At 42.3% G+C, this 26,016-nt stretch overlaps 1 protein-coding gene across 5 annotated transcripts in view; it reads left to right on the top strand.

Annotated features, from left to right (window-relative positions):
- Window positions 1-7,852: 7,852 nt before the first annotated feature.
- The window catches only part of Bmal1 (basic helix-loop-helix ARNT like 1), a 101,075-nt gene continuing 82,911 nt past the window's right edge, over window positions 7,853-26,016 (top strand). For all 5 annotated transcript variants that reach the window (XM_026395877.1, XM_026395876.2, XM_026395875.1 and 2 more), the window contains exon 1: window positions 7,853-7,957. The gene's annotated coding sequence lies outside the window, so the exon portion shown is untranslated. The remainder of the gene's footprint in view (window positions 7,958-26,016) is intronic.

Raw genomic sequence — 26,016 nt, 5'->3', positions numbered from 1 at the left:
TGTTGTAGAAGAAGGTTTAATGGCATGAAAGAATATTCACAACAGATTAATTTTTAAAAAGCAGGATGCCAAATGAAATCTCAGTGTGATAAAAATTAGATCAAAATACAATGCAATTATAAAGGAAATTTGGCGATGAACATACATCAATTTTAATGTGTTTTCCAAATTTTCTGTCACAAATATGTATTGGTTTTTCAATCTGAAAAAAATGCAATGGATATTACTGGGAGTTTTTAATTGCAATGAGAAAGCAGAGATTTATGTAGCAATTATTTTTATAATTTGACACACGTGCATGCAAAATGGGAGTTTATCAGCCTGGGGCTGGGGCTCAGTGGTAGAGTACTTGCCTAGCATGTGTGAGGCATTGGGTTCGGTTCTCAGTACCACATCTATATAAATAAAAATAAGGGCTGGGGATATAGATCAGTTGGTAGGGTGCTTGCCTTGCATGCATAAGGCTCCAGGTTCAATCCCCGTGCTGCAAATAAATAAATAAGTAAGTAAATAAATAAATATAAAGGTCTATTGACAACTAAAACATATTTTTTAAAAAATGGGGACAATAATGTAGATGAACCTAGAAGACATGCCAAGTGAAATAAGCTAGTCACTGAAGAACAAATACTGCATAATTCTACTTATATGAGGTATCTAAACTAAATACACAGAAGCAGGGACTAGAAGGAGGGGAAAATGGATAAAAGTTATGTTATTCATCTACAAGATGAATAAGTTCTAGACATCTGTACAACATACAGTAGGGCCTATAGTTAAGAAAACTATATTGTGCGCTTTAAAATATGTCAAGAACCAGACACCATGGAGCACACCTGAAATCCTAGTGACTCAGGAGGTTGAGGAAAGAAGATGGAAAGTTGAAGGCCAGCCTCAGCAACTTAGCAAGACCTTGTCTCAAAAGTAAAATTTTAAAAAGGGCTGGAGAGTGACTCAGTAGTTAAGCACTCCTGGATTCAATTCCCAGTACCACAAAATATGTTTAAATATATTATGATAGACCTCATGCTAAGTTGATTACAAAAATAAAAAAAAAAAAAACACCCCACAGAAAAACACAAGGAAATTTTGGGAGGTGATGGATATGTTTACTGCCTTGTTTGTAATGATGGTATCATGAGTATGAATACACTAAATATGTGTTACTTTTTGTACTGATATACTTTTTGTACTTATTTTATACCTCAATAATCCTTTTAAAAAGTCCAATATGAAGTACACTTAGCATACATATTTCTTTATTTCAACAATAATAATAATTCATGATCAATAAACATCTTTTTCATAATATAAAAAATGGGAGTTTATCTTAGGTAGGTCTTGAATTCATGGCTTTTGTGAGTTAAATAAAGGAACCAGAATTCATTGTAGTGGATCCAAACAGGCCTTTTTGCTTGGATAGCATGTGGAGCCAATCAACTTTTATTTTACAAACACTAAAAAAGAAAGAGAGGGCCAATGAAATAAGACAACTTTATGAAGAGTAACTCTTTATAAGGAGCAGTGCTAGGAATGATGGTTTAAGTACTGCCCCATGACACCACTTAATATCCACCACCCCAATTGCAGATCTGCTCACAGGAGCATGCAAGGGGCATTCTGGATAGTGTGTGACCTGCATGCTGGTCACCCCTTTATTTTGTTTTTATGGAGGACATGGAATGTATGTGTGTATAAAATATGCCATTGTTTTTATGGTCTCTTGATTTTGTGTTTTGCTTAGAAGGGCTTTCAAGATTATAAAAAATTTACCCATATTTCTTCCATATTTTTCATAAATTCTAAATTCCTGTGGGTTATATCTGAGTGTAAGGATAGGGTTGGAAGCAGTTTTTATGCATTTCTATATAGCTAGCATTTATTGACAAGTTCTTTTTCTCTCAATAATTTAAAATTTACTTTATAACTCAATTTTTGTATAATTTGGGTCTGTTTCTGGATGATACATCTTTTCATCCATCTACTGGTCTGTTTCTATACTGATACAAGACTATTACCACTGTTTTATATTTAGCTTAGATAGTGTGTTAGGTCAAATTGTCCCAGTTGATCCTGATCCCCTTTTTTCTTTTTCAAAAGCATGCTGTAATTTTGTTTGCATTGCTGCATCTCTTAAATGACTTAACACTTTGTTTTGCAATATTAATTAGAATGGATTCTTCCCTTCTTTTACATTCTCCAGAAAGAGAATTTTAGTGTACTCATGTTATCAAAATAGGACAAAATCTCTGTCGTATTTTCAAAGACAGTATCTACCTGTTCTGCAGGGCTTCTGTTGAGAAGTGATATAGCCACAGGTGCTTCAGCTCCCTCTAGCCAGATGGAAAAGCCCCCTTCACATTGGAGTACCAAGATCTCTGGAGCCTTGGCCAGTTCTGTTAGATCTAATCTAAAGCCTAATTACATGATCTAGGAAACATTCCAAATGAGATGATGCTGTTCTCCCATTTTGAGGTGCTATGGCCAACCCATTCAAGAAAGAACCAAGGAACACCTTTTGAAAACCATCTGAAAGAGCAATTAATACTGGTTAACCAATTAATGACTGGTTTTATATTTTTAAAAAATCCTGCTTTTGTAAACCCAGATGTCAACTTAGGCTTAAGCAGCAAACCATTTATATACATAGACACACTTTCAGCTGGGTCAGCTACTAAGAGATAGCTGATTCTTTTTCTAATTTCCCCTTAAATATTAGAGATCTTCCACAGGAGATGTCTATTCCCTGGCACCATGTTGTGTTCACTTATTTCTGGCTCTGATTCCCCCAACATCCTGTAGTAAATCTGTCTCCAGATTTTCCTATGGTCAAACCCCTTAGTTTCTCTGGCTGAAGACTTCTCCAGGGTAGTTTTCCTTTATCTTGCTAATAAACCTGTCTGTTGAATCTTTCTAAACTGGGTCCTTTCCCTTTCTTGTGTCTCCTTCTTTTGCTCTTCTGTCTTTATTTTCTCTTCTGATTCTCCTTTCACATCTTTTGGCAGCTTTGGGGAGCTTGACTCAACCCATGTTCCCCAATTAGAAACCTGAAACTTCTCTATCTCAATCTTTGTTTCCATCCCTGTCTCTCTCCAGGTGGTCAAGGACATTCATGAAGGACCATAGACAAGGGGGTGGAGGGAAATGAGCTAGAGAAGCAATCATAAGGCAGAAAGGCAGAAAGAAGTTGAGTCCAGTGGTCACATGATGCCAGAGAGAGGAGAAAATAGGAGCTCCCTTCCTAATGGCACCTTAGTTCCAGTCCTTCATGAGGACTTGCTGTGCTTCTTACTGTAGGGTTTCACAAGATCCCCCTTGTCCCTTCACCAGGCATCTCCTGCTTTGGGCTTAAGTTAATTAAAGAGGCTTCTATTTCTTGCACGCCCTGAGTGTGAGATGCCATGAGATCCCTGAGGCAAGGTCCTGGGTATTCTTTTCTCTACATAAGACCCCAATAGGTTGGAGATGCTATTTTTTAATAATATCACCTGTAAAATGATGACTCCTTAATCTATACAATATCTGTTAAATATCATGTTTCTTTGTTTGCCAAACTAATTGTGAAAGAAGTAATTTAGCAAAGTAGCTAAGTGTGAACTTTGGGGTCAGATTGTCCAAGGCGCCTGGGATCTCAGGACTTCTCTGTGCATCTGTAATAATAGAAGTGCCTGTGAATAATAGAAGTGCCTGCCTGTATGGGGCTTGAGAATGAATGAGGTAATGCATATAAAATTCTTAGGATAGTACTTGACACACTGTGAAACTACAACAAATTTTGTTATGTGTAACATCACAATTCTACTTGGTTTTCCATAAATCTTTAACGTGTTCACCTCAGGATTCCCCAACTTCCATGTAAAAAGAGGAAGTTATGACTTCATAACTTCCTGGTCCTGTCATTGGCTTCTCCATTCAATCCATCAGACAAGGAATTTGACCTTTGGTGTTGAACTTCAGACCTATGCTTACTCACTGAAATCAGCAATTCCCAAAGCCAATTGCATCTCAGATCCCAAAGATATAGAATCAGAATCTTCCATATTGGAGCTCAGTGCTTTATATTTAAAAACAAAACAAAACTTCCCAGGTGATTCTATGGGATCTGGCCCTTGCATCAGGGGCCACTGCAGATTATACTACTTTACCCCTTGATATCCCTATAAAATGGGAGCAATGAGTCAGTAAGTATCTATTTCATAGAATTGTTCGAAGTGATACCTAATATGTATTGAACCTTTACTGTATGCCGTGTGGGCTGGGGATATAGCTCAGTTGGTAGAGTGCTTGCCTCACATTCACATGGCCCTGGGTTCAATCCCCAGCACCACCAAAATAATAATAATAACAACAACAACAACAATAATAACAATAATAACAACTGTATGCCAGGCACTATACTCAGGGCTTTTCATGTATTTCTCAGTAAACTCTCACAATAAGTCTCTAAAGAACATATTTGGTTATTCTCATTTTACAGATGCAGAAACTAGGGTACAAAGATGTTAAACAATTTAATAAAGGTGATCCAGCTAGCAAGTATAGACAGTGATCATATGAACTGCAAGGGTTAATGTAATGATTATGTTAAATGTATTTATGGCATCTGCTACATGGTAGATGCTCAATAAACATTTTATTTTCCTTTCCTTGTATTCATATGATTCTATTCATGCCCAGTGGATTTTAGATTGAGAACCATACTTTAAAAATGCTCTAGAATTGACTATTTAGTATTCTGGAAAGTAAAACAAAAAAGGGGGGTTTAGGTACCTAGAAAATGGAGGTGTTTGGGATCTCCAACAGAGAGAAATACTAAAGAACAATATAATTACAAATGGAAGAACAGGCACATATGAAAAGAGAGACAGTTTGCTACTAAGGGTAGGAAAAGACAGGGTAATAAACATTAAAAGGGAAAAAAACCCAACATATAAGAATCACCTTCTCAGAAGAACAGAATCCTAACGATAACTTTCCTAGCCTTCCCTCCTCAATTTGACCATCAAATTCATGCTTGGACAATTTTTTTTATGGAAAGAATTTCAATTTATCAAGCCAGAAGGGGCTCTAGTTGTTAGAAAATTCTTCATATTGATTCTTCTAGAGTTTCCACTTGCAGGTACCCCTTCCATTCCTTAAGGCCCCAAAGGAGAATAAGTCTAATTTGTCTTCTATTTGACAGCTCTCCAAATATATGAACACAGTTACCTTGTATCCCCTGAAGCTAAACCTTCTGCTTCCTTTAATCTTTCCTCATATGACATAGTTTCTAGTCTTTTTACATCCTGGTTCCTCTCCTGGTGCATGTAGATAGTTTTTCTTTGCCAAGTATTAATTGCAGATAATAGTCCATGTGGGTCTTAACCAACACCAGGCAGTACAATCACACCCATCTTGCTTTATATTAGATTTGCATTGATGCAGCCTGAGACAGTGTTCTTTTATTTGGCAGCCACAATTCACTGGGGTTTCAGATTGAGTTGTTTATCACTTAAGACCCTTATCTTTCTCTTAAATGCATCTGTTAAGACACCTCTGAGCTGGGCATGTAAACGGGCCTGAAATCCCAACTACTCAGGAGGTTGAGGCAGCAGGACCATAAATTCAAATCTGGCCTGGCCAAAGTAGCAAGACCACATCTCAAAAACAAAAGCAAAAGCAAAACAAAACAAAACAAACAAGCCCTGTCTCTGTCCCTATCCTGCCTTTGAGCAGTTGATTTCCCAGAGTGTAGAACACCATATTTATCCCTGTTAGAGGCATATTGGATTTAGCTAATGTTATATAATGGCATCTTTTCCCTTCTGGCTTTGTATCTTCTGGAAATGTGATGCAAGTCTCCTGGGTCTTCATTCAGGACACTGCTAAAAGTCCTGAGGTCCAGACCTTGGGGAGTTCTGCCATCCTGATGTGAAATAGAGGCTTCAGAATAATAATAATTTAAAAAATCTGGTTTGAATCATCACTCTGCCACTAACAGAGGTCAGCTAGTTAAACTCTGAGTTTCCATTTTATCATCTGTAAAATGGAATAATAATAGCTTCCTCACAAACTGGTTAGGAAGATTCAGAGAAAAATGCCAGGAAAGCACTTGGCACAGGGCCTGGCACACAGTAGATGCTGCCCAAAGGTTGGTTCTCTCCACTCTTTCTTCTGATCAACAGTAACTCATTAATCAGAATCTTTAGGTTATGGTTATTTAGCTAGTTACTTACTAGTCCAATTAATTATACCAGCATCCAGCCCATAGTTTTTTTTTTTTTTTTCTAAATCTTGTCCATAATGTATTTTCAAGTGCTTTGCTCAAGTCTCACTTACATACAGTGTCTATGATATGGGGGCAGAGACAAAGTAAACAGCAGTAAGATTACACCTACATGTAAATTTAGGAAAAATAGAAAGCTACCAGTGAAGTTGGTTGACCTTGAAAATAGTCTGCATTTAGTCTACAAGCAGGCAATAGATAAACATTGCGTGCCTGGCAATGAGCTGGGGATGGGCAATGGTTTTGCAACGATTTAAACTCAGTGTCGAGATTCCAGGAACTCATGAGTCTAGAATTCTAGAGTCACAGAGGCTAGTCTGGGTTACAGAATTGGGCTAAATGATTTAATTCCATTTGTTCGTGTTAGTCAGCCAACAATCATTCACGGAGTACTTGCTAGGTGTCGCCCCACCTTCATCCCATTAGATGCTCAAAGGGAAGGGTCACGGATAAAAGAAGCCAATTGTTTTCAGGTAGTTTTAACATTTAGAGGGGTGGGGAGTTCTTTGTGCAAGAGGTCCTCTGCTAAGTGTTTGAGATACAAAAATAAGACAGATTCTCCGTGCTCTCAGCACTCAAGTCACATGTTGTTATGGAATTTTTTATTTTCTGTAACTCTCCTTCTATCTAGTTCCTTAGATCTTGTTTTTGTTTTTCCTTTTCTTTTCAGTAGAGATCGCGGTCGCTGGGATGGTGTCTGCCACACAGTAAACACACAGTAGATCAGAACCTTGCTACTGGAAAGAACTGTAAAGGAATCGTTCTGCGCTTGAGTTTTCTCTTTTGAACAACGACAAATGACAGCTCCGCGGAACGCCTGGAGGTCAAGAATAACGGAGGGAACGAGAGAACACTTGCAGCTCTGGGGTGGAAAAGCTTCCTAGAAAAACTAAGTATTCGTTCTCTCTTTTGGACTTTGGCAAACCAGCGGTTTTTAGGACAAGTCTGACACGCTGTGTTCCTAAAATTTGGTTTCCTAGATGGAGTAGGAGCGAGGGAAGTGAGGAAAGGCTACGTTTAGGCAGGGTGTTCCGAGTAAAGAGCGCCGAAGGAGAAGAGGTCAAATCCGGGAGTCGGATGCCAACCAAAGACCCAGTGAAGAGGGACGCGCCGGGCGAATGCGAGAGCGAAGCGTCCGCACCCGCAGCGGCCGCGGCCAGTGGGAGACCTGAAGGAAAAGGGAGAGGGCAGGGGCGAAGAAATCCAGAGAGAGTGTGTTGATTGGTCCCCTCTTCGGGGCGTGCGCTCTTGTGCGCCAAATGATTGGTGGCGGGAAAGTAGCAGGTAAACCGGCTCCCTGCCGCCCTACCATTGGTCAGCGGTCTCTAGCGCCGCCACGCAACTGGCCAGTGGGCCGCAGAGCCGCGCACGGATTGGCCAGAAACGGCCTCCGAGACCAGCTCCCTTCGCGCATCCGGATTGGCTGGCGGGAAGAGGCAGGTATCCGGGCTCCGCGGCTCCCCCATTGGTGGGCGGGGAAGGGGGGTTGGGCAAAGCGATTGGTGGGCGGGGGGCCGGGCCTGGGCCGGCGGGGAGCGGATTGGTCGGAAAGTAGGTTAGTGGTGCGACATTTAGGGAAGGCAGAAAGTAGGTCAGGGACGGAGGTGCCTGTTTACCCGCGCCGGACTCACCGCCGCCGCCGCCGCGGGATCCGAGTGCGGGCGCGGGCGCGGGCGCTCCGGGCGAGCCACGGTGAGTGTCGGGCCGCCTGAGGCTAGCGGCGCGGCCGGGGCACCCCGTCGGAGGCCGTTAGCACCCTGGCAGGCGCGGCGCCCCCGCCGCCGCCCGGGGCGCAGCCCGGCCGCCGGGGAACCCTGCCCGACGTGCCCGCTGCCGGCCTTAAAGGGCCCGTACTCGCTCCCTGCCCCCACCCAAGCCGCGAGGAGGCTGCGCCCCTTAAAGGCGCCGCGCCCGCCCGCCCCCATCCTCCTAGCAGGGGCCGGCGCTGCCGGCCAGGGCGGGCAGAGGTGCCGCAGGCGCCCTAAAAGGCACGAGGAAAGTGTCCACGGGAGTACCCACCTTCCCTTCGCGGACATCGCTACCTGGCGGGAGGAGGGAGCAGCCAGCTGCCTCTTAAAGAGATAGCTCTGCCCTTTGGGAGTAATGATCCGGCCGAGGGCGAGTCCTAGGATGTATAGTCGGGAGCAGCAGGGACCCCCGAGGGAACCATTTTTGGCGGCTGTCTCCCGAGAGCGTTGGGGGAACGATGCCTTGCCTGCCCTTCCTCCCCTTCTTCACTTCCCTTTCGGGAGCCCGCGAGGCTGGGTGGGGGCGGGGAGGGCGTCTCCGTCGGAATGGGGAGTCCGAGTCTGCCCGCCCCTTCGGCCCTGTAACTGGGGCTGGTGCTGCACCCGGGAATCCCCGACCCGGCGTGGAGCCGACCCCAACCTGGGAACTTTCTCCTGGGGAGCTCCGACCAGGTCCTGGGCATCCCGGGAAGATCCCCCCGTGGGTCGGCAAGGGCTACCCGACGGCGTGGGGATGTCGCCCGGCGCTCAGGTGTGGCCCCGCTTCCGGCTCTGGAGCTCTGGAGCCCCGCGGAGGACGCCGCGAGACTGGCTTCTGTTCGGGGGTTTGACAGATGTCGGGGAAGAAAAAGATTTCCGCTAGCGATTGCTCGGCGTTGACTGTCAAGAGAGCTCAGGTTTGCCCGGAGGAAGAAGTGAAAGGTAGAAATTAACACCGACCTTGTGGGGCGCGTGTCGGCCACCCCGAGGGGTCGCGAGAGCAGGGAGAGCACAGGTGCTAGATGATGGGCGCAGGAAAAGGAAGGGCTGCACTGGACACTGGCATCTTTTGTCAAATTTGTGCTGGCCGGTGGGAGACCCACTGAACCTCCCGCCACCCCAAGCCTTACTCCTATTCTCCTCCCCGCCTTGGTCTTTTTGCGGTCACCTATCCTTGTTTGGGCACTTTAGTGCTTGCGGTCTCTTCCTGTCCTTACATCGCTGCTCAGCAAGAAATTATTAGCCAAGTTTTCTCACTCAGCTTCCAGAAATCAGATTCAGTATTTATGGAGAACTTTTTTTTTTTGACAGTATTTCCAGGATCTTCGTTTGTTTTGTCGTTGTTGTTTAATCCATAAAAGCTATCTATTAGATGCATATCATTTCCACAACATTTGCTTGTCATTTGTCCTTCTGACATGTGCTTTTCCCCCTTTAATCTATTTTTATATAACAACTATTATTTTAATTCTTCAGGTCTCATTGATATCAAGATCTGTCAATTTGGGTTGGTGGAGTTTTTAATTAATGTACCCGTTGAATCATGAGCTTAAAATAATCATTGCTGCTCCTGAGCAGTTTTGAATAATCTTATGCTCTCCGTGCTGCAAGACTTAAAAAAAAAATCAGTGCTTTTAAATTTGATTTCCATATAATGAAATTCCAAAATATTTTTTGACAGTATTTAAATATTAACATACCAAATATAATCATCAGGTTAAGCATTATTGCTGAGATCACTTTATTGATCATTTTTAAAGCAATTTGTTGAGCGACTTGGAAATTTCCTAGGCAGGATTTGAAAATGGATTTGTAGAGGTATTTTGATTCTGATTGTAGACCTAGACGGAGAATAGTAAGAATATTAAAATGGTACTTAAATTTGTATCTTATTCCAAACCCTACAATTTAAAGGGAGAGAAAAGAGCAGATGTGGTGGAAACACTAACCTGGAAGTTAGGAGCTTCTAGCCCAGATTGGGGCTCTTTGGGCTGTGCCTCTTGGGACAAGTTACTAAATCTTTCTGGGTTCTTTTTGCCTCAGATGGAAAGTAAGACAATTGATCTAGGTTATGTCAAAGGTTCCTTCTGCTCTAAAGTCCTGTGAGTCTTTAAATATTTAATACATTTGAATTCAGGTTGATATTTACTTCCTGGAACCTCCATAACATATGAGCTGAAATCCTATTTTCATAGGAAAGCTAAGCAAATCAACAGAGGGTGTTTTAAAGGATCCATTTCAAACGGTTTATAAAATGAGGACTACTGAAGAGCTTGCTATTTGCAGGAGAGATTTGCAATGCCACAGGTCATGAAAAGGTAGTGGACATGTCAGATTTATCCATTTATACCAACAATCTTAATAGAATATATATATACTAAAAGATGGACAAGCACTACTGAAAGACTTGGCTATATTAACAAAACTACATAAAAATATGTAAAAAAATTAAACTAAATATTTAATCTCTCTCTTTAGTGTAGAGGTTGCCTTCATCTATGATCTTTATCTACTTGTAATTCAATTAACTCTCACTGTGTAGAAGAATGTCAACATTAAAGAAAGAGTTTCTGCCCCTTACAATGTTATAATGACAGACAATAATTTTAGTTAGTACTATGCCAGCTACAGTAGGCACTTGCAGGGAAATAAAGTTCTTTGTAGACCTTGAGGTTTAGTTAGGAGCTCAGGGATATAAGCATGTCATCCTTTTCCACATCTTTCTTCCTTGTTACTTTTTCATAAGACTCCGACTTACCCCAAATATCCACCCTATCTTTTCTTCTCTATCTCACAAAACAAGACCTATTCCGACTTAAGCTCCTCATTTTCTTTTTCTTCATATTAAAAAAAATCCTTTTCCTGTTGTCTTTTCCTTCCTGTTCAAAATATCCTTTCCCTGTTGTCCCCTTCTTTCCTTCCAGTGCAGAGAAAGCAAGTGGATCCCTCCTCTGTTTCCTCTGATTGAGCCCTCAAAATGGACAGGAGCCTAAGACCTGGGACTTGGGTTCAAGCTGTGTGGCCTTGGACAAGTGCTTGATTTCTCTGATCTTAGCCTCCTCTTCTGTGGTGTAATGACAGTGCCTGCCTCTTGGACTCTATATAAGGATCAAGGGAAATGTGCCTGTAAAATGTCTAGCAAACAGGAAGCTTTTCTTTGGTGCCAGCTACCAATCTCTCCCATCTCTGCCAGAGTCATGTCACTAGAATCATTTGGGCTGTTTGTCCTCAGCCTCCCCACCAAGAGAAACCTTTGTCTTTTTTTTAAAAGAGAGAGAGAATTTTTAATATTTATTTCTTAGTTTTCGGCGGACACACATCTTTGTTTGTATGTGGTGCTGAGGATCGAACCCGGGCCACACGCATGCTACCACTTGAGCCACATCCCCAGCCCGAAACCTTTGTCTTGACATAGAACATGAAGTACAGAAGAGGAAGATGCATACCTGCTATGAGGTTGTTGTACACCAAGCAATTTACATATATCTATACTTGGTCACCTGAGTCTCTGTCTCCCTTTCCACCAGTCTCTCACAGAACGGTGGGCATTGCCTCCTCCACTGTCATCTCCTGCCCTATGGCTTCTCTCCCTACCACCCTTTTTTATTTCTTCCCAAAGTTTCCTCCAAGCCAGGTGCAGTGGTGCACACCTGTAATACCAGCTACTCACAAGGCTCAGGCAGGAGAATTGCAAGGGCTAGGATGTAGCTCTGTAGTAGAGTACCCCTGAGTTCAATCCCTGCTACTGAAAAAAAAAAATTCCTCCAAAAACTTTAAACCTCCAATTCCAGGGGCCTTATCTCACTCTTAAATGATTGTTCTTGGCCCCTTTGCAGCTTTTATTTCACCTGTCTTTACCCCTTCTGAAGACCCCTCCTCATTTCCACCTTGGGTCGTGCTGCTTTTTTGAATCTCTTCCTGCACACACTGAAGGTAGGTATCTGTCCTAGCCTCTGCTATTCATACTGCCCTTCTCTTCCTAGGGCTCTTCTCTAGTTCTGCCCTATCCCTCTGGCTTTAGCTGCTAGACATTATTGGCTCATAGCTAGTCTTTATGGCCTTGAAGTTGCAGGTTTGTAGACTATTTGCAAGCACTTTCCTCCAGAATCCTCATAACACTATATCCCTCCACCCGCAAAGTTGTCTTTTGAGGTAGTTTGGATGGCTTATTTTGAACACAGGAGCCAGAATTCATACCCCAACTCTTCCTTACTTGTTTTATGATCTGTGTCATGTTGCTTTTATTCGGTATGTCTTGGTGTCCTATAAAACTGGGATCAGTCTCCACCTCCAAGAATTGTGGTATAGGTTGAATGAATTCAAATACTGGAAAAGCATGTCAAGTTATTCACGACACACAGCAAATGCTCAGTGGGTGTTGGCTTTCAGTATTGCTGCTCATCATTGCTTTGCCCAGCCTCCTTGACCAGGTGTGTAGGGTTCTCCATATCTAGCTCACCTGTCTGCCAGACTTTGCTGTGTGTCTAGAACTGTCCAGACAAGTTGGAGGTCTATTCATCCCCTGCACCAGCCCTTGGCCCAGGTCTTCCTCACCCCCCCCTCCCCCCAGTCTTCCCATGTCCAAATCTTCTTCTGCTTTCAAGTCTAAGCTCAGGAGCTTGATCCTGCAAGAACTGTTTCTTCATTTTGTTTTTCTCCTCACACCTGGCAGCAGTGTCCCCAGCCCTTGACCCATCTCTGATTTCCTTAGATTCTGCTATATATCATGTTAGATTGTCTCTGGGAATCTCTCTCCTGCTCCCCTATGTTGACCACTTTGGAAGGAGTTATGGTTTTCCCAAAATGATAGGCAAAGGGAGCCTTCAGGACATTCATGACCAGTGCATATCCCAGTTAAAGATCTTGAGGAAGAGACAGAATAGGATGGGCATTTAGGGATGAGCAGGGGGAGGAGGGATGCATACCATAGAGAGCAGGGATATGAGATGACAGATGCAGCAGGGGCATGAGTGGATATGGCTGCAAGTGATTAGTTCTCATGGAAGGAGAGTTTGAGGTGGAGACTTAGCTTCAAGGGCAGATGAGATTGGATAAGCTTTAGTCATCTTTGCTTCTGGGGAACGTTGAGTGCTGGCATATAATGGAAAATGATTTTTACTTGAGTACATGTTGTCCTTTTAAATAGTATAAACTCATGTTTGTCCAGCTTGGGTAAAGAAGGGGATGGATGGTCTGCCTAATTTAATATTCTGGTTAATACTGTATCCACCAGCTTTTGCACATATATGAGGTAAAACATTTACATGTATTTATTCCTTCAGCTACTGTTTGAAATGTGCAATGTTGCAAATTAGGGAGCTTCTTTGAGTCTGATTTACCTCACTTGCAAAATGAGAATAATACTAATTATGGTAATAGAAGTTAACATTTATTGAGACTTTTTATGTGCCAGCAAATGTGTTGGTTACCTTAGATGTCTTTGGAACTACCCAATGAAATTGGCAACATTATTATCCTTATTTTACAAGTGAGAAAATTTTATAAATTGCTCAAGGTCACTCTGTTGATAGGGTTGGAGCAAGATTTGTGTCTGGTGGACTCCACAGTCTATTCCAGACCACTGTAGCAGATGTCTTCTAGGAGGGGCATTGTGTTAGATCCTGTGTGGCACGTACCCAGCACTGTGCAAGAGCCCGCTAGGCCTTTGGTGATTGCAAATCATTGTTATTGTTGATAAGTGTGTGTTTACCTCCTTATAGCAGGGATGAAGGCCTCTACCATGGGATATGAGGGACACACATTCAGCTGTTACCCTAATAGCAGTTATAAGGGCTTTTGGGTATCTTCTCACATCCCGTTGTGCATGTTGGCCTCTTGCTTTTCTGAGACATTTCTCTGATTCAGGCTCTATGTGGCTCAGCCACCTCCTTCCCAGGCTGCTTTGTATGAGATGAACCTCCAGACCTAACACATTGCCTCTGAGGAGCCATCCACAGAGCTCTTCATGAGAAGGAATCCTTTTCAGAAGTCTCTCACCTTCATCCTCCTCTCCCTAGCTCCTTACCCCTAAGACCAGCACCCTCACCCTTGGTGTATCTGCCGTTTTAGTGTATACATATTATTGTATCTTTTAAATGCCAGTTGTTCCCCGAATACATTCAGATAGTAAGGGAAACATTGTTTTATGTCAAGTACCTGTTACATAAAATGTGTTATATAATGTTCAAATATATACTGCACGGCAAAGTCAGATATCACTTTGTTTTTTCAAAGAATAAAAGGATAATAATCACCGGCTACACTGAATATAATTAATCTCTAATCAGAAAGTAGGGAAAGACATGCTCTGCCCTCAGAGTTACCGCTTTGAACCCAGCTGTCCTTCTTGGGTGTTTTGAGACTAGGATGCATGGGAGTTGTCCTGTATCTGCTAAAGGGTGCTGCAGTGAGATTCCCTGGAAGTTGCCTTTGTGGGGAGGAAGTTCCTTGACATCTTGCTCATTTCTACCCCAGCCCCTCATCTAGGCAGAGGGAAGTATCTTCTTTTGTCCCCTACCTATACTTAGATTACCATGGTCAACCTCCTAACAGGTTTTCTGGTTTATTCTCTACTTCTTTCAGTTTTCCCCCACAGGATGTGATCAGCTGTGTCTTCTAAGAACATCCTGTGTCCAGTCTTCTAGGCCTCCCAAGGCCAACCCTGCTTTTCCTTGCCAGCCTGCCCCCAACCTCTATCTTGAGATCCAGCCCAGTCCTGAAGTTCCATCCTGCTTGTCATTCCCCAGCCCTCCCTTGGCCACCCAGTTTATACTCTTTTCTGCTGTACTCTTCACTCCATTGTTCCTTTTACCAGAAAGACCTCTCATCCTTGACTGCTTGCCTTGAATCTCACTTCTTCATGAAACCTCGTCTGAGGACATTTACTCCCATTATACACTAGCTCTCTTTACTTTGATTGCCAGCAATGTATGCAGAAGGAATGATACTTCATAATTAGCAAATTGCCATAGCATGCCTAATTAGGAAGGCCAGTTCTCTCACTTTTTAATTGTTTCATGATGAATTACCTTGTCCTCACTTCCCACTCTCCAGCTATCCTCATTCTTTCACTGGGTGGAACTCACTGGATCCCTACCATGTGCCTGGCACTGCTCTGGGCACTGAGGGTACAGGAGTGAACAAAACAGAGGCCAGTAGGAGAAGCAGACAATAAACAATAGGATACGTTAGCCACTGGTGGTGACAGGTACTGGGAAATAAATCAAGTAAAACAGTAGTAATAATCAATGGTGGCAAGAAGGTTGCTTTAGCTATGTCATCAGAGAAGGATTCCCTGAGGAGGTGACACTTAGCTCAGCTTCAGAAAGATCTGGGGGAAAGTATCTCAGGAAGAGGTGATAGCGAGTACCAAAGCCCTGAGATTGGAAGTAGTTTGATGTTTCTGAGTACAGTGAAGCCAGCATAACTAGATTAGGAGTTCCTTGTGTGCAGGTGTTTTCTCCCTCCTCCTTCCTCCTCATAACTCCAAACCCAGTGTTAGAAGGGCCCTACAAATACTTGTATATTGAATTAGAGCAGTTGCCTTTGGTGATGTTATAACTAGCAGTTTAACTGTACCCTGCTCAGCAGGTCTTTTAATAAAACATAATGCATTGTTTGTATGCATTGTTGCATATAAACAAATTAAGGGTCTGAAGGGTTTCCTCATAAGTGTACTTGTAGCATATGTCACCAACTATTACTGTTTTAATTACGTTGAGTACAGAGCTTCAGACCTTAGAATTCTGTTTTACATGCACAACCATCTTAAAAACAGGTTTTTCTCTTAAAGTTTATTTGTAAGGTAGTTGATGGAAACTTGATATAAATTATTCTCTATATAAAAAAAACAGAACTAAATAGTGGTTTAGTTTCCAGGCAAGCCCACAAAAGCTATTTAGTGGCAACTATGGCTGAAATCATACTATTTAGTACTAAAGCATTATTATAGCATTGATTTAGCCTTCTGTGGCTTGGCCCCCTCATCCATATTGCATTATAGTTATTTAATATTAGCATTAACCATTTACATTAGTCACTTCTACTGTTTTTCTGGTCTGTCAGAAAGTTTTATAAAAGGAATTTTTACCTTTGTGCCATTAAGATTTGGTCTCCTGTTTTATAAATGAGAGAGCATATAGTAGGGAACAGCTGGACTGGTTAGTGGGAGAGGTCCAGTCACCAACTTGCTGAGTAACTTTTGAGTAAGTTGTCCTCATGGAACATTGATTTTTCAGGTCCTTCTCAGCTATGAAATCCTATGTTTTCTTACCATAACAGAAAGACATACATATACTTCATTGTTCAAATCCGCCCTCAAATGTCCACCTCTACTTTATATGGTATGCAAATAATGAGAAACTCAAGAAGCTCCCGTGTATAATACTCAGCAGTTCAGCTTTCAATATGAACCTTGATTTCGATCTGCTATCTTTCTTGATGAGTTGAAATAAATTTTATCCTAGAACTTTTGGTCCAGATAAGATTCCTGTGTTCTTGGCCAACTTATCTTCTATATAATTATGTAAATCTTTTTTTTTTTCTTTTAACTCTTGGGGATAAAAATGGTGACTATGGTTTGTTTGCTTACGAAATACACTTACAAGTGCCCTTAGGGAAATGGAATGAATTTGCAGGAGAGAACAGAGCTGAAAGAGTGTGGGATTAAAAACAATTTTAAATGTTAAATGCAAAGCTATTTTCAGTATCCTGCTGGAAGAAAAGAATTTTTTTCCCCCAAGGCTTTAGAAGAGATTTCTGCTTCAAAGGAGAAAGGAACCTAAGGTTTGGCAGTAGAAGAAACCACTGATCCTTTAACCAACTGCTGCCCCCCCCCTTCCCCACCTCTGAGTTTTGTTTTTGGCCTCATGGGCCACTTTGCCATTTGAGAGGTTTGATATTTAAATGACGCCAGTGGCAGAGCTCAACTGGCTGTGTTGAAATGATTGAAGTGCAGAGTGCTATGGTGTGGATGTCCTCAGAGAATTCTAGAGTGAAGGATGCCTCCTTGGGAGTGACAGAGCACTTTTAGCACTGCCCAGTTGGTCAGTTTTGAGTGGTATGTGCCTTTTTCTGTGTGTCTTACTTGAAAACAGCAAGGAGTTGGGCCAAGAAGTTATTGCTTCGTGGACTTCACATTAGAGCTAGAGGGTGGTATTGTACCTGGCTTTCCTCCTTAGATGCTGAAATATGAGCAGGAATATCATCTATTTTTTGTTCCTACAATATCCCCAGCAACTAAGTGTACAGAATACTCACTCAATGGATACTTGCTTATTCATTCAGTGAGTGGATTTGGTTTGGAGAAACCTCAACTTTCCTTCACTCTCTAACAGAATAGGTTCATGAACTTGGGGTTGTGTGGGTTTTTTTTTTTTTTCCCCCAAGCCTGAACCCAAATTCTGCGTTTCCTGTGGACCTGAATTACCATTTCCTTTGGACATTTGTGTTTTTTCTTATTCTCTGTTAGCCAGATATCAGTGCTTTTTACTGATTATGAGGAGTTAACTGGTCATAGTTGTCCCTGCCCTGTTCATGTTCATCCTTATTTTATCTTTAATTGGCTCCAAAGTGCAGCAAATCAGTAACTGAACCACATCAACTAGAAGGAAACATATTGCATGTTCATTTGGGCATAGTATAATATGTTTATTTATTCAGTCAACATATATCTAAAAGGAAATATGGCAGGCACCATGCTAGGCCCCGAGGAAGAGCAGAAATAGTTGTTAGGACCAAGGAGTCTAAAGCTTCTTTGGAAAGATCATCCAAGGCCACATGTAATGCTGATGACATAGTCTAGAGTATAAATGCTGCAGGAATTTAGAGACTAGAGAGTTCTGTTTGAGTGCTGTAGAAGGGAAATGACTTTATGAAAGTTGTCAAGTTTAATTTAGACCTTTAATCTTATCTAGGATTTAGATTCACAGACTAGGTGAAGACAGATCCTTTTGGGGTTGGATAGGTGGGACCACAACAGAATTAAAAAGCACAGGATGGGGATGACCAGTTTGCATTCAGGGACCCAGTGTTTCCTTGGAATGGAAGGTTCTCAAATAACAGTGGGAATTTAAGTTTGGAAGACATTCAGGGCCCAAACACAAATTCTACCTTTAAGATGATTATAATTACCAATGTCTATGGAGTCCTTATAATGTTCTTAGCATTTCACAATTATTAACAAAATCTTCATGAAGTAGATACTATTGTCATCATTATTTTAGAGTTGAGGAATTTGAGGCACAGGGCAATCTTAAGTTCACGTAGCTTGAAAACAAGCCATGAAGGTTATTGAACACTGGACTCTGCCACCTCCCAGAAACTTCCAGGTGCAAAATTTGGGCTTGAGGGCTTGCTTTAGAATCAGAAGCCAGAGCGGACATTTAGCCTGCATCACCATTTTGTAGAAGAGGAAGTTTACCTAGTGAGGTAGAGACTAGTGGGCAGTGGAGAACCACTGGAGTTTTTTAAAAAAAATTTTTATGACATGAAATAATTCTCCCTAAAGCATGAATGTAATAATGTTCTAGTTGTATTAGAGCAGAGAGAGGGACTAACTGCAGCAGAGGTTGAACAGGAGGTTAGGAGGTGAATCCAGGCAAAGAGGGACAGAAAACCAGAACTCCGAATTAATTGACAATTATGTTAATCGGCATGGCTCTTATCAGTCTCCCTTTAGATTTCTGGAGTGTGGTGAACATCTGCCTCTGTGAGTGGCTTTTAAGTGTGTGAATCTGCACTGTACTGTGACTGAGATGCCTAAATTAATTAATTCTTCAGAAGCAAAGCACCATTATGGAAGACAGATGTTTAAAAACAAATACCCATATTTTCTGGAAAGAACACCAGGTTAGGAGTCCAATAATCTGTACACTAGGCTGCTTCTGCTACCTAATCACCATATACCTAAGCCAAATCACTTAGTGTCTCAAACTGAGCCTGATTTCTTGTCTGTGGAACAGATATAACAGTTCTTGTCCATCCCTTTATAGTGTGGATCTGATGCTGGAGTGAAATGAGGAAAGAATGCGGGGTTTAAAGTGGTAATGTTGATTTTGGGCTCCAGGGAGCAGTCCTGCAGTTTTGATAGTGAAGGTGTATTGTCTAGGAGGGTCCCAGGGAAATTCCCCTACCTCCAGGGTTTGTTGAGGGATGTGGCGCTGTCCGCCACATGGGTGCTGACAGGCTCCTCTCTGCTGGGTAGGGCCATGTTTTACAGACAGTTATGCATTTCCCCCCCCAAAGAGGGAGAGCCACAAGCCTGGGCTTGGATAGAAAATTAGGCCCAGATATCCATGTGAATCTGTTCTTCTCTGGGAATACCTTTCAGGAGAGTGATGGGCAGCTATGAACCAGAAAATCAAGTGTCAGAATCTAGCCAGCTGGCTAGTCGGGCCTTCTTGGATGTTTCCCCTATCCTGAGGCATTAGGCAAAAATCCAGAAGAACCTTGATTAGCCTGGGGAATTAATGGATGAGCCAGCATGCTGTCCAGGTAATAACTGGTTATAAAGCCTGTAGCAAAGCCATGACTGGAGATCTGCCAAATCTTAATTTTTGTCAGCAATACATATGTATTTACACTTGTTAATAGTAGTACCTAACCTTTGACTGTTGACCATATGCCAAGAACATGTCTTTTCTCATTTATTCCTCATGGCAGCTCTGTGGGGTGGGTGGCATAAGTTCCATTTTCTAGTTAGGGAGACTGAGAGTCGGAGGTGCCACAGATGATGCACGCTAAGTAGAAAAGCTGCAATTCAAACTCAAGGTAGGCTGGCTCCAGAGCTTGCACTCTTAACAGCTGCCATTTTCCTCTTATCTTTTCCTGCACTCCAAAGTGCAGAAAAATCCAGGCTCCATTTTGAGGTTTCTGACAGTGCTATGGGTCTTTGGAATGCAGTGTCGGTTGATAGACGTGTTGCTGTGCAGTGGCCTCAGCTCACTGCAGCTCTCTTTTCTTTACAGCCCATGACTGACGTCCTGCCAGCTGCTCTGAGGCTGGTGAGCAAATGGATGCCAGTGATGAATGCAGCAGAGAGACTTAACTCTTGCCAGCTAATGCATGTGGAGGAATTTTAAAGACAGTAAAAGAGATTGCTCTTGGTCTGCTTTTCAAAGAGTGGCTGGGTAGCTTGTAGTCGGGTCTAGGATTCAGAGTGATGCTCATCGGAATCTTGCTGCTAAAGCTTTTCTAAACAATGCCATTTTACATTCCCGTGGAATATATAGTCATTTTTATATATGATGTCATATTTAATCTTCACCGCATCTCTCTGGACTGGGAAATAGCCTCGAGAGTTTATTGGCAGCTGGTTGGTGGCAGAGCCAGGACTTCCGTATTGCTTTTTTGACTATAACTTCCACACTCGACTCAAGTTTTCTCTTTGCTTTTCTACTGAAGATGCTCTTAAATGTTCTGATTCACCATATTTAGAAGTCAGCAGGAATTATTAATGTGAACTACTTTGTGCTGTACACTGTTACTGAATCAGAGTAAATAAGTCATGTGATTGTTGTGTTGTGTTTAATTGATTTGCACCTCTCTCTATGGTACAGAACACACATATATCTTTTTTGATATATTACTTGGAACAGCTACCTTTTTACCTATAAAAGTCCCAAGGATTTAAAGATAATAAAACATAGAGTTTATATAACTTCTTTTAAAAGTTGACCATCAAGTTCTTGCTCAGGAGCACAAGCTCCTATTATGACAGTTTCCATGGAGATGTTACCTTGCCTCACATTGGTTCAACTTTCAGTGCCTTTTCTAGCAGTAGAGCGAGCTGCTGAAAGAGAAGACTGGTCGCAGTTGTCACCTCAAGTTCTCTCCCCTACTGTTTCTGTAGGAGGCTGATTTGCTTTTCTGGGTCCTCTTAGTTTTTCCTGTGACCCAAGCATAGATCACCTTTGAGGTTCTGGTGATTTCATTTTTTAAAAGTTTCCTACAAAATAAAATTGAATGGAATGCTTTTTACATACATGTGAACATTCCTTTAAAGCATTTAATGAGGGACAAGGGGCTTTGCTAGGAGAAAGTGGTCTCATTTAAGCTTCTTGGGCAAGTTCCTCTGTTAAGGAGACCTATAGTGGCTAAAACCAGGTGGAAGTTGATTTCTCTCTCCTTTGCCAGTCCAGAGTGGAGGGGGTCCAGGTATGGTATCTTGAACATTCTGTTCTTTTAAGGGGAAGATCTGGAAGTGGCCCATTCTCTTGTCCAGTGGCGGGAACGTAGTCATGTGGCTGCAAAGACGCTGGGAGATATCTTTAGTTAGGATGCCAGGAGTCTAGCAAAGTGTCTGTTTTTAAGAATGGAAAGGAGGACAGCACTGGGGAAGGCTAGCAGTCTACCGTTGTGGTGGCAGTGACAGGAGGTGAGTAGAGTTGGAAGCTGGTGCTAAACAGCTGGGAAGATACCTGAGTGCAAGGTCAGAATCTAGGCAGCCACACTGAAGCCAGGTGAGTGCAGTCATCTAGAGGTCAGGGTAGCTCATCGCTCAGAAATGGCCCAGCCAGGTCACACCCAGAAGCAAATCTGAACAATCCAAAAGATGTTAGATTGTCAGTAAGAGGAGAGTCACCAATGTGAGTGGTACTTTAGAAAGAACACTGGATGAGATGTCAGAGACCTAGGTTTGAGGCCAGCCCTCTCACCTCATAATCTGGGACAAAATACTCCAACGAATGTTTGTTTTATCATCTAGAAAAGGGAAATAACTGTGATGGCCACCCCCAAGGCTTAGTGTAATGTTGCTAATGAATGGGGAAGCTCTGCAAACTACAGGTCCTGGAAACATGCATAGCATCTGGTTTATTCACCCTTGTAGCCCCAGCACCCAGCCTGGTGCTTGACATGGACACATTATTGAATGACAATGTGAAATATTACAAGGAGTGAAAAAATGCATGCGCTGAAGGACGTCTTGCCTAAATAGTCTTCTCTTCCAGGCAGAAAGGTTCTTGTGCTGTCTTCCATCCAAGCTCTTGGGCCCACATGTAAAAACCAGGTGTTCACCAAGGACAAGGGCAGACAACAGGGCAGCACAGGGCACATATATCCTTGGCTCACTCCACTCTGTAGGTGACAGGATACAATGAAAACTGAATGAACATGAATTAATCATTAATCATTTCCACCTGCAGATTGGAAGATGAAACCTTTCCAAAGTCACTGAGACTTGATTTCTTGCTTCAAAATACTAAGATGCAATTATAAAATTCTTCTGTTGATTTGAAAAAAAATGTCATTTGTTCAAAACAATACATATTTAGTAAAAGGGAGATACAGACAAAAGAATATAAAAATTAGCTTAATACTATAATGGGGCATTTCTGTCCAAATAATGGTAACTTTTTCCTTTTGGTGGGGAAATGGGAGCTTAATTGAATAATTAGTTTTGTTGTGATTTTTTAAACTTCATGAAAGGCTTTTATTATTCATTTTGTTGTTTGATTTATTCACTAAGAGTGAACTTCTTTCCTGGAACTCTATGGAATATTTTTAGATGGACTTTACTGGGAAAAAGCAGCTACTGAAATTATATTCACAATATTCTCAGTTTTTTTTAAAAACCTCATTCATAGAAGGAAAGTGCACCAAATATTAACAGTGGTTCTCACCTGGTAGAATTTTATTCTCATCCCTTTCTCTGTAGTCAACATTGCATATATCACTTTTGTAATCATAAAAGAGTAGTAAAAAATTAATCTTATAAATTAATACTCTTAAGCCAAATCGAGAATTTCTGGTTTTTGTGACCTGGCCTGGGCTATACACTCTTAAGTGGACTCAGACCTATGGAGACTGCTTCCTGAATGAGGCATTAAGGAGCCTGTGATGAGGAAGCTTCCCTTCCACACAGCAACTAGCAAGCTAGAGGCTTATAAGGTGTTGGAAAAGTATTCAAGTTAACGATCCTCCCATAACCTGGCCAGCCTTTAGTACAGTTATTTAAAGAAATGAATTCTTCAGGGTCCCTGTCCACTATGTGACTTTTTCTCCTTTATCATGTGCTTATGTGTATCACAGGCAGCCTGACTGCATTATGCTGGCACTGGATGCCCCTGCCCCTGCTTCTCTCAGGCCCCTTTCATTTCTGATGTTCTTGTTCACAATCATGACTTTGTTCATGTAGTTTCTTCCTTCCAGCATCGTTATAGACTGAAGAGAACTCACTGATATCCTTGTCCTTCTCCCTGTGAAGCTTCCCTCCCTCTTTGTCATTGCTCAGGTGAGTGACCTGAGAGAGTGTTCGTGAGATGGTGCAAATAGAAGGGGTTAGGACTACAGAGAAAGCCGGGAGCACTGGTTGGCTGCAGAACTTTGAGGAGGACCCTGGGCTGTCCATTCAGTACTTGACCCACACTTGGCAGGGCCGGCAGTGGTGTGGCTCTTGAAGACAACTCCTTGGTGTTTGAAGCCAGATAGCTCCCAGCTGTGCCTTCATCTCTTGAGGTCCTTCAGTATGGTAGCTGCTGCTCTAGATGCTGGCTCTGGGGACAGTGATGAGCAGGCAGACCTAGTCTTGGCTGACTGGAACTTTCATTGTAGTGGGAGAGAGAGAAGCAGGTAACAAGGAAAATCAATGAGAATAATTATAGGTTGTAAGAATGGCCTCAGATGAGGTGACAAGTGCCTACTTAGAGTGGAGTAGAAGGGTCAGAGTTGGGATAGGAACCCAGGTCTCTGATTCCAAAGCCTGGCTCTTTCTTAGATCCTCTAGGTTTATTGATGGGGAGGAATGAGATTGAGAAGACTTCTAGGGAGGACTGAGCTTCTCCTATTCAGACAACCTGGGCCAGACCAAGGTCTTCAGAGGGAGATTCAAAAACTGAGGGCATGAGCAGGAGATGGCTCTCTTGGTCACTCTAGATGTTCATCCCTGAACTGTACCAGGTAAGTAGTCATCTTTCTGAAGAGTCATGGGCCAGTTTATACACAGAAGCCTAAATTTCATGCTGCAGTTTTGTCTGAAGGCTCACTTTTATTTTCTCTCCTATTATTTTCAGCTCTTTTAAAAAAATTCATATAAATTTTTTATTGTGCCAAATAGAGCCTTTAAAGACAATTGTCTTATACAATCATCTTTATTTCAAAAAAAAGACAAATTAAAACTTAAAAATTGAAAGACATATTCTCAAATCAAGAGTAGATTCTGAAATTGAATGATTGAATATATTCTGCTTTACGACAATCTCTTTCTCCTTTTATTTCCAACTCTTAATGATTATTTTTTTTGTACTGAGAATTGAATCTGGGATGTCTTATCACTAAGCTACATCCCCAGCCCCTTAAAAATATGTATATTTTTAAAATTTTGAGATAGAATCTCCTTAAATTGCTGGGGCTAGCTTGAAAATTATGGTCCTCCTGCCTCAGCCTCCCAAGTGTCTGGGATTACCGGCATGCACCACCATGCCTAGTGAAAGAATATTTTTATTGGTGCAATATAATTTTACATAATGGTGGAATTTATTATTATGTATTCATACATGCATACAATATAACAGTGTAATTTTCCTCCTCCCTCCCTGGGCCCCCTTCCTTTACTGGTCCCCCTCTGTTTTCATGAGATTCCCCCCTCCTTTTTTAACCCCCATCAGGGAACGATTTTTATTTGACTCCCCCTTCCCCAGCCCCCCAAAGTCCCTTTCCTGATGGCTCAGACTATTGCTGTCACACATATGGAGAATATTTTGCCTTTGCTACCCTTTCTGAAGCTGTGATCAGATCAGCAACACTCACAGACCCTTCTTCATCTCTGTCTGCTAGGCTTTAGACAATGCAGAAAAGCTGGTGGCTGACAAACCCAGGTTATTTCACTGAGCATCCTGACTGAGTCTTCTTTTGACTTCCCTGTCAGATGTTGAGGCTGGCCATTTGTCCAGCGATTCACATTTCCCATCTCTGGAAGCCCTCAGGACCTTCAGATCTGTGGAGTCTCAGAAGCTTTCCTCCTGCAAACATGAACGATGGTGCTTTTCTGGCCCCTTTCCTCCCAGTTTCCTTCGCAAAGAGCAGAACCTTTGGAACTTGTCTTGTCCATATTTGATGCATTTGCCAAAAAATTTCCAGTTATTCATCTCCTGAAAGGGGTCTGAGGAATCATTTGGTTTTCAGAGCTTCCTCAATCCTCTCCCACCCACGAACTGGGACTTTGCACCAGAGAATAAATCATTCATCCAGTGATCATTTAATGCTCCTCCCAGGGCCCAGGAAGACTCTTTGTTCCCAAATCAAATTTCCTTGCAGGGAGGGAGCTTGTTACTACTCTTCATTTGGTTGTTGTACCTTCCTTTACAAGCATATCTGCATCCATGATATGAAAAAAGGGTGGCCTGCAGAGGGCCTGGATTCAAACCCGGGGGTGGGAATGTTCTTTTGGAGAATGTACTCTTTTGTCCCCAAATATTTGCTGGCTCAGAATTGTAAAGTTTCGTTTCAGCCTTAGTCTCATGGTTTCTCCCAATTCACACAAGGGCCTTGGGGTTCACTGTATTTAGCACATGGTTGTTGAGTCTGCCCCTCATGTTCACGGTCATCCTTGGTAAGGAGCCCTTTCACTTCTTGTCTCCTGCTTGTGGTTCTGTAGCCTTAAACAGCTCTGACCCCCCCCCCATCTTGATCCCTATGAAAATGTTGTCAGGAGCTTTGGGGACACAGGGCTATTTGGCCTCAAGGTGTCATTGCTCCCATTTGGAACATGCCTGTCATAATCTTTATACCTCAGACACATCTGCAGACCTCCTTTTATGTGGCCACATATAAAGAGTAAAGTACATTCAGTTTTCTCGGGAGTAAGCAACTTTATTTTTAAGCTTTTATTTAACAAAAATTAATTTGTGCAATTTTATTTTATTTTTTTTTAAGTGTAACCCATAAGTTTCTTCTTAGTGCATTGAATGACTTCCTCCCTTCACATGGCCTTGGTCTGATGGAACCTCATCTGGCTGGCAGGTCTTCCCACTCCACACCCCTCAGCATGGAGGCCTCCCCTTGTGAAGGAGGAATGGCAGAAATGGT

Source organism: Urocitellus parryii, chromosome 4, assembly GCF_045843805.1.
Source record: "Urocitellus parryii isolate mUroPar1 chromosome 4, mUroPar1.hap1, whole genome shotgun sequence".
In the NCBI taxonomy this organism is placed as follows: Eukaryota; Metazoa; Chordata; class Mammalia; order Rodentia; family Sciuridae; genus Urocitellus; species Urocitellus parryii.
This window is presented reverse-complemented; position numbering and strand designations above follow the sequence as displayed.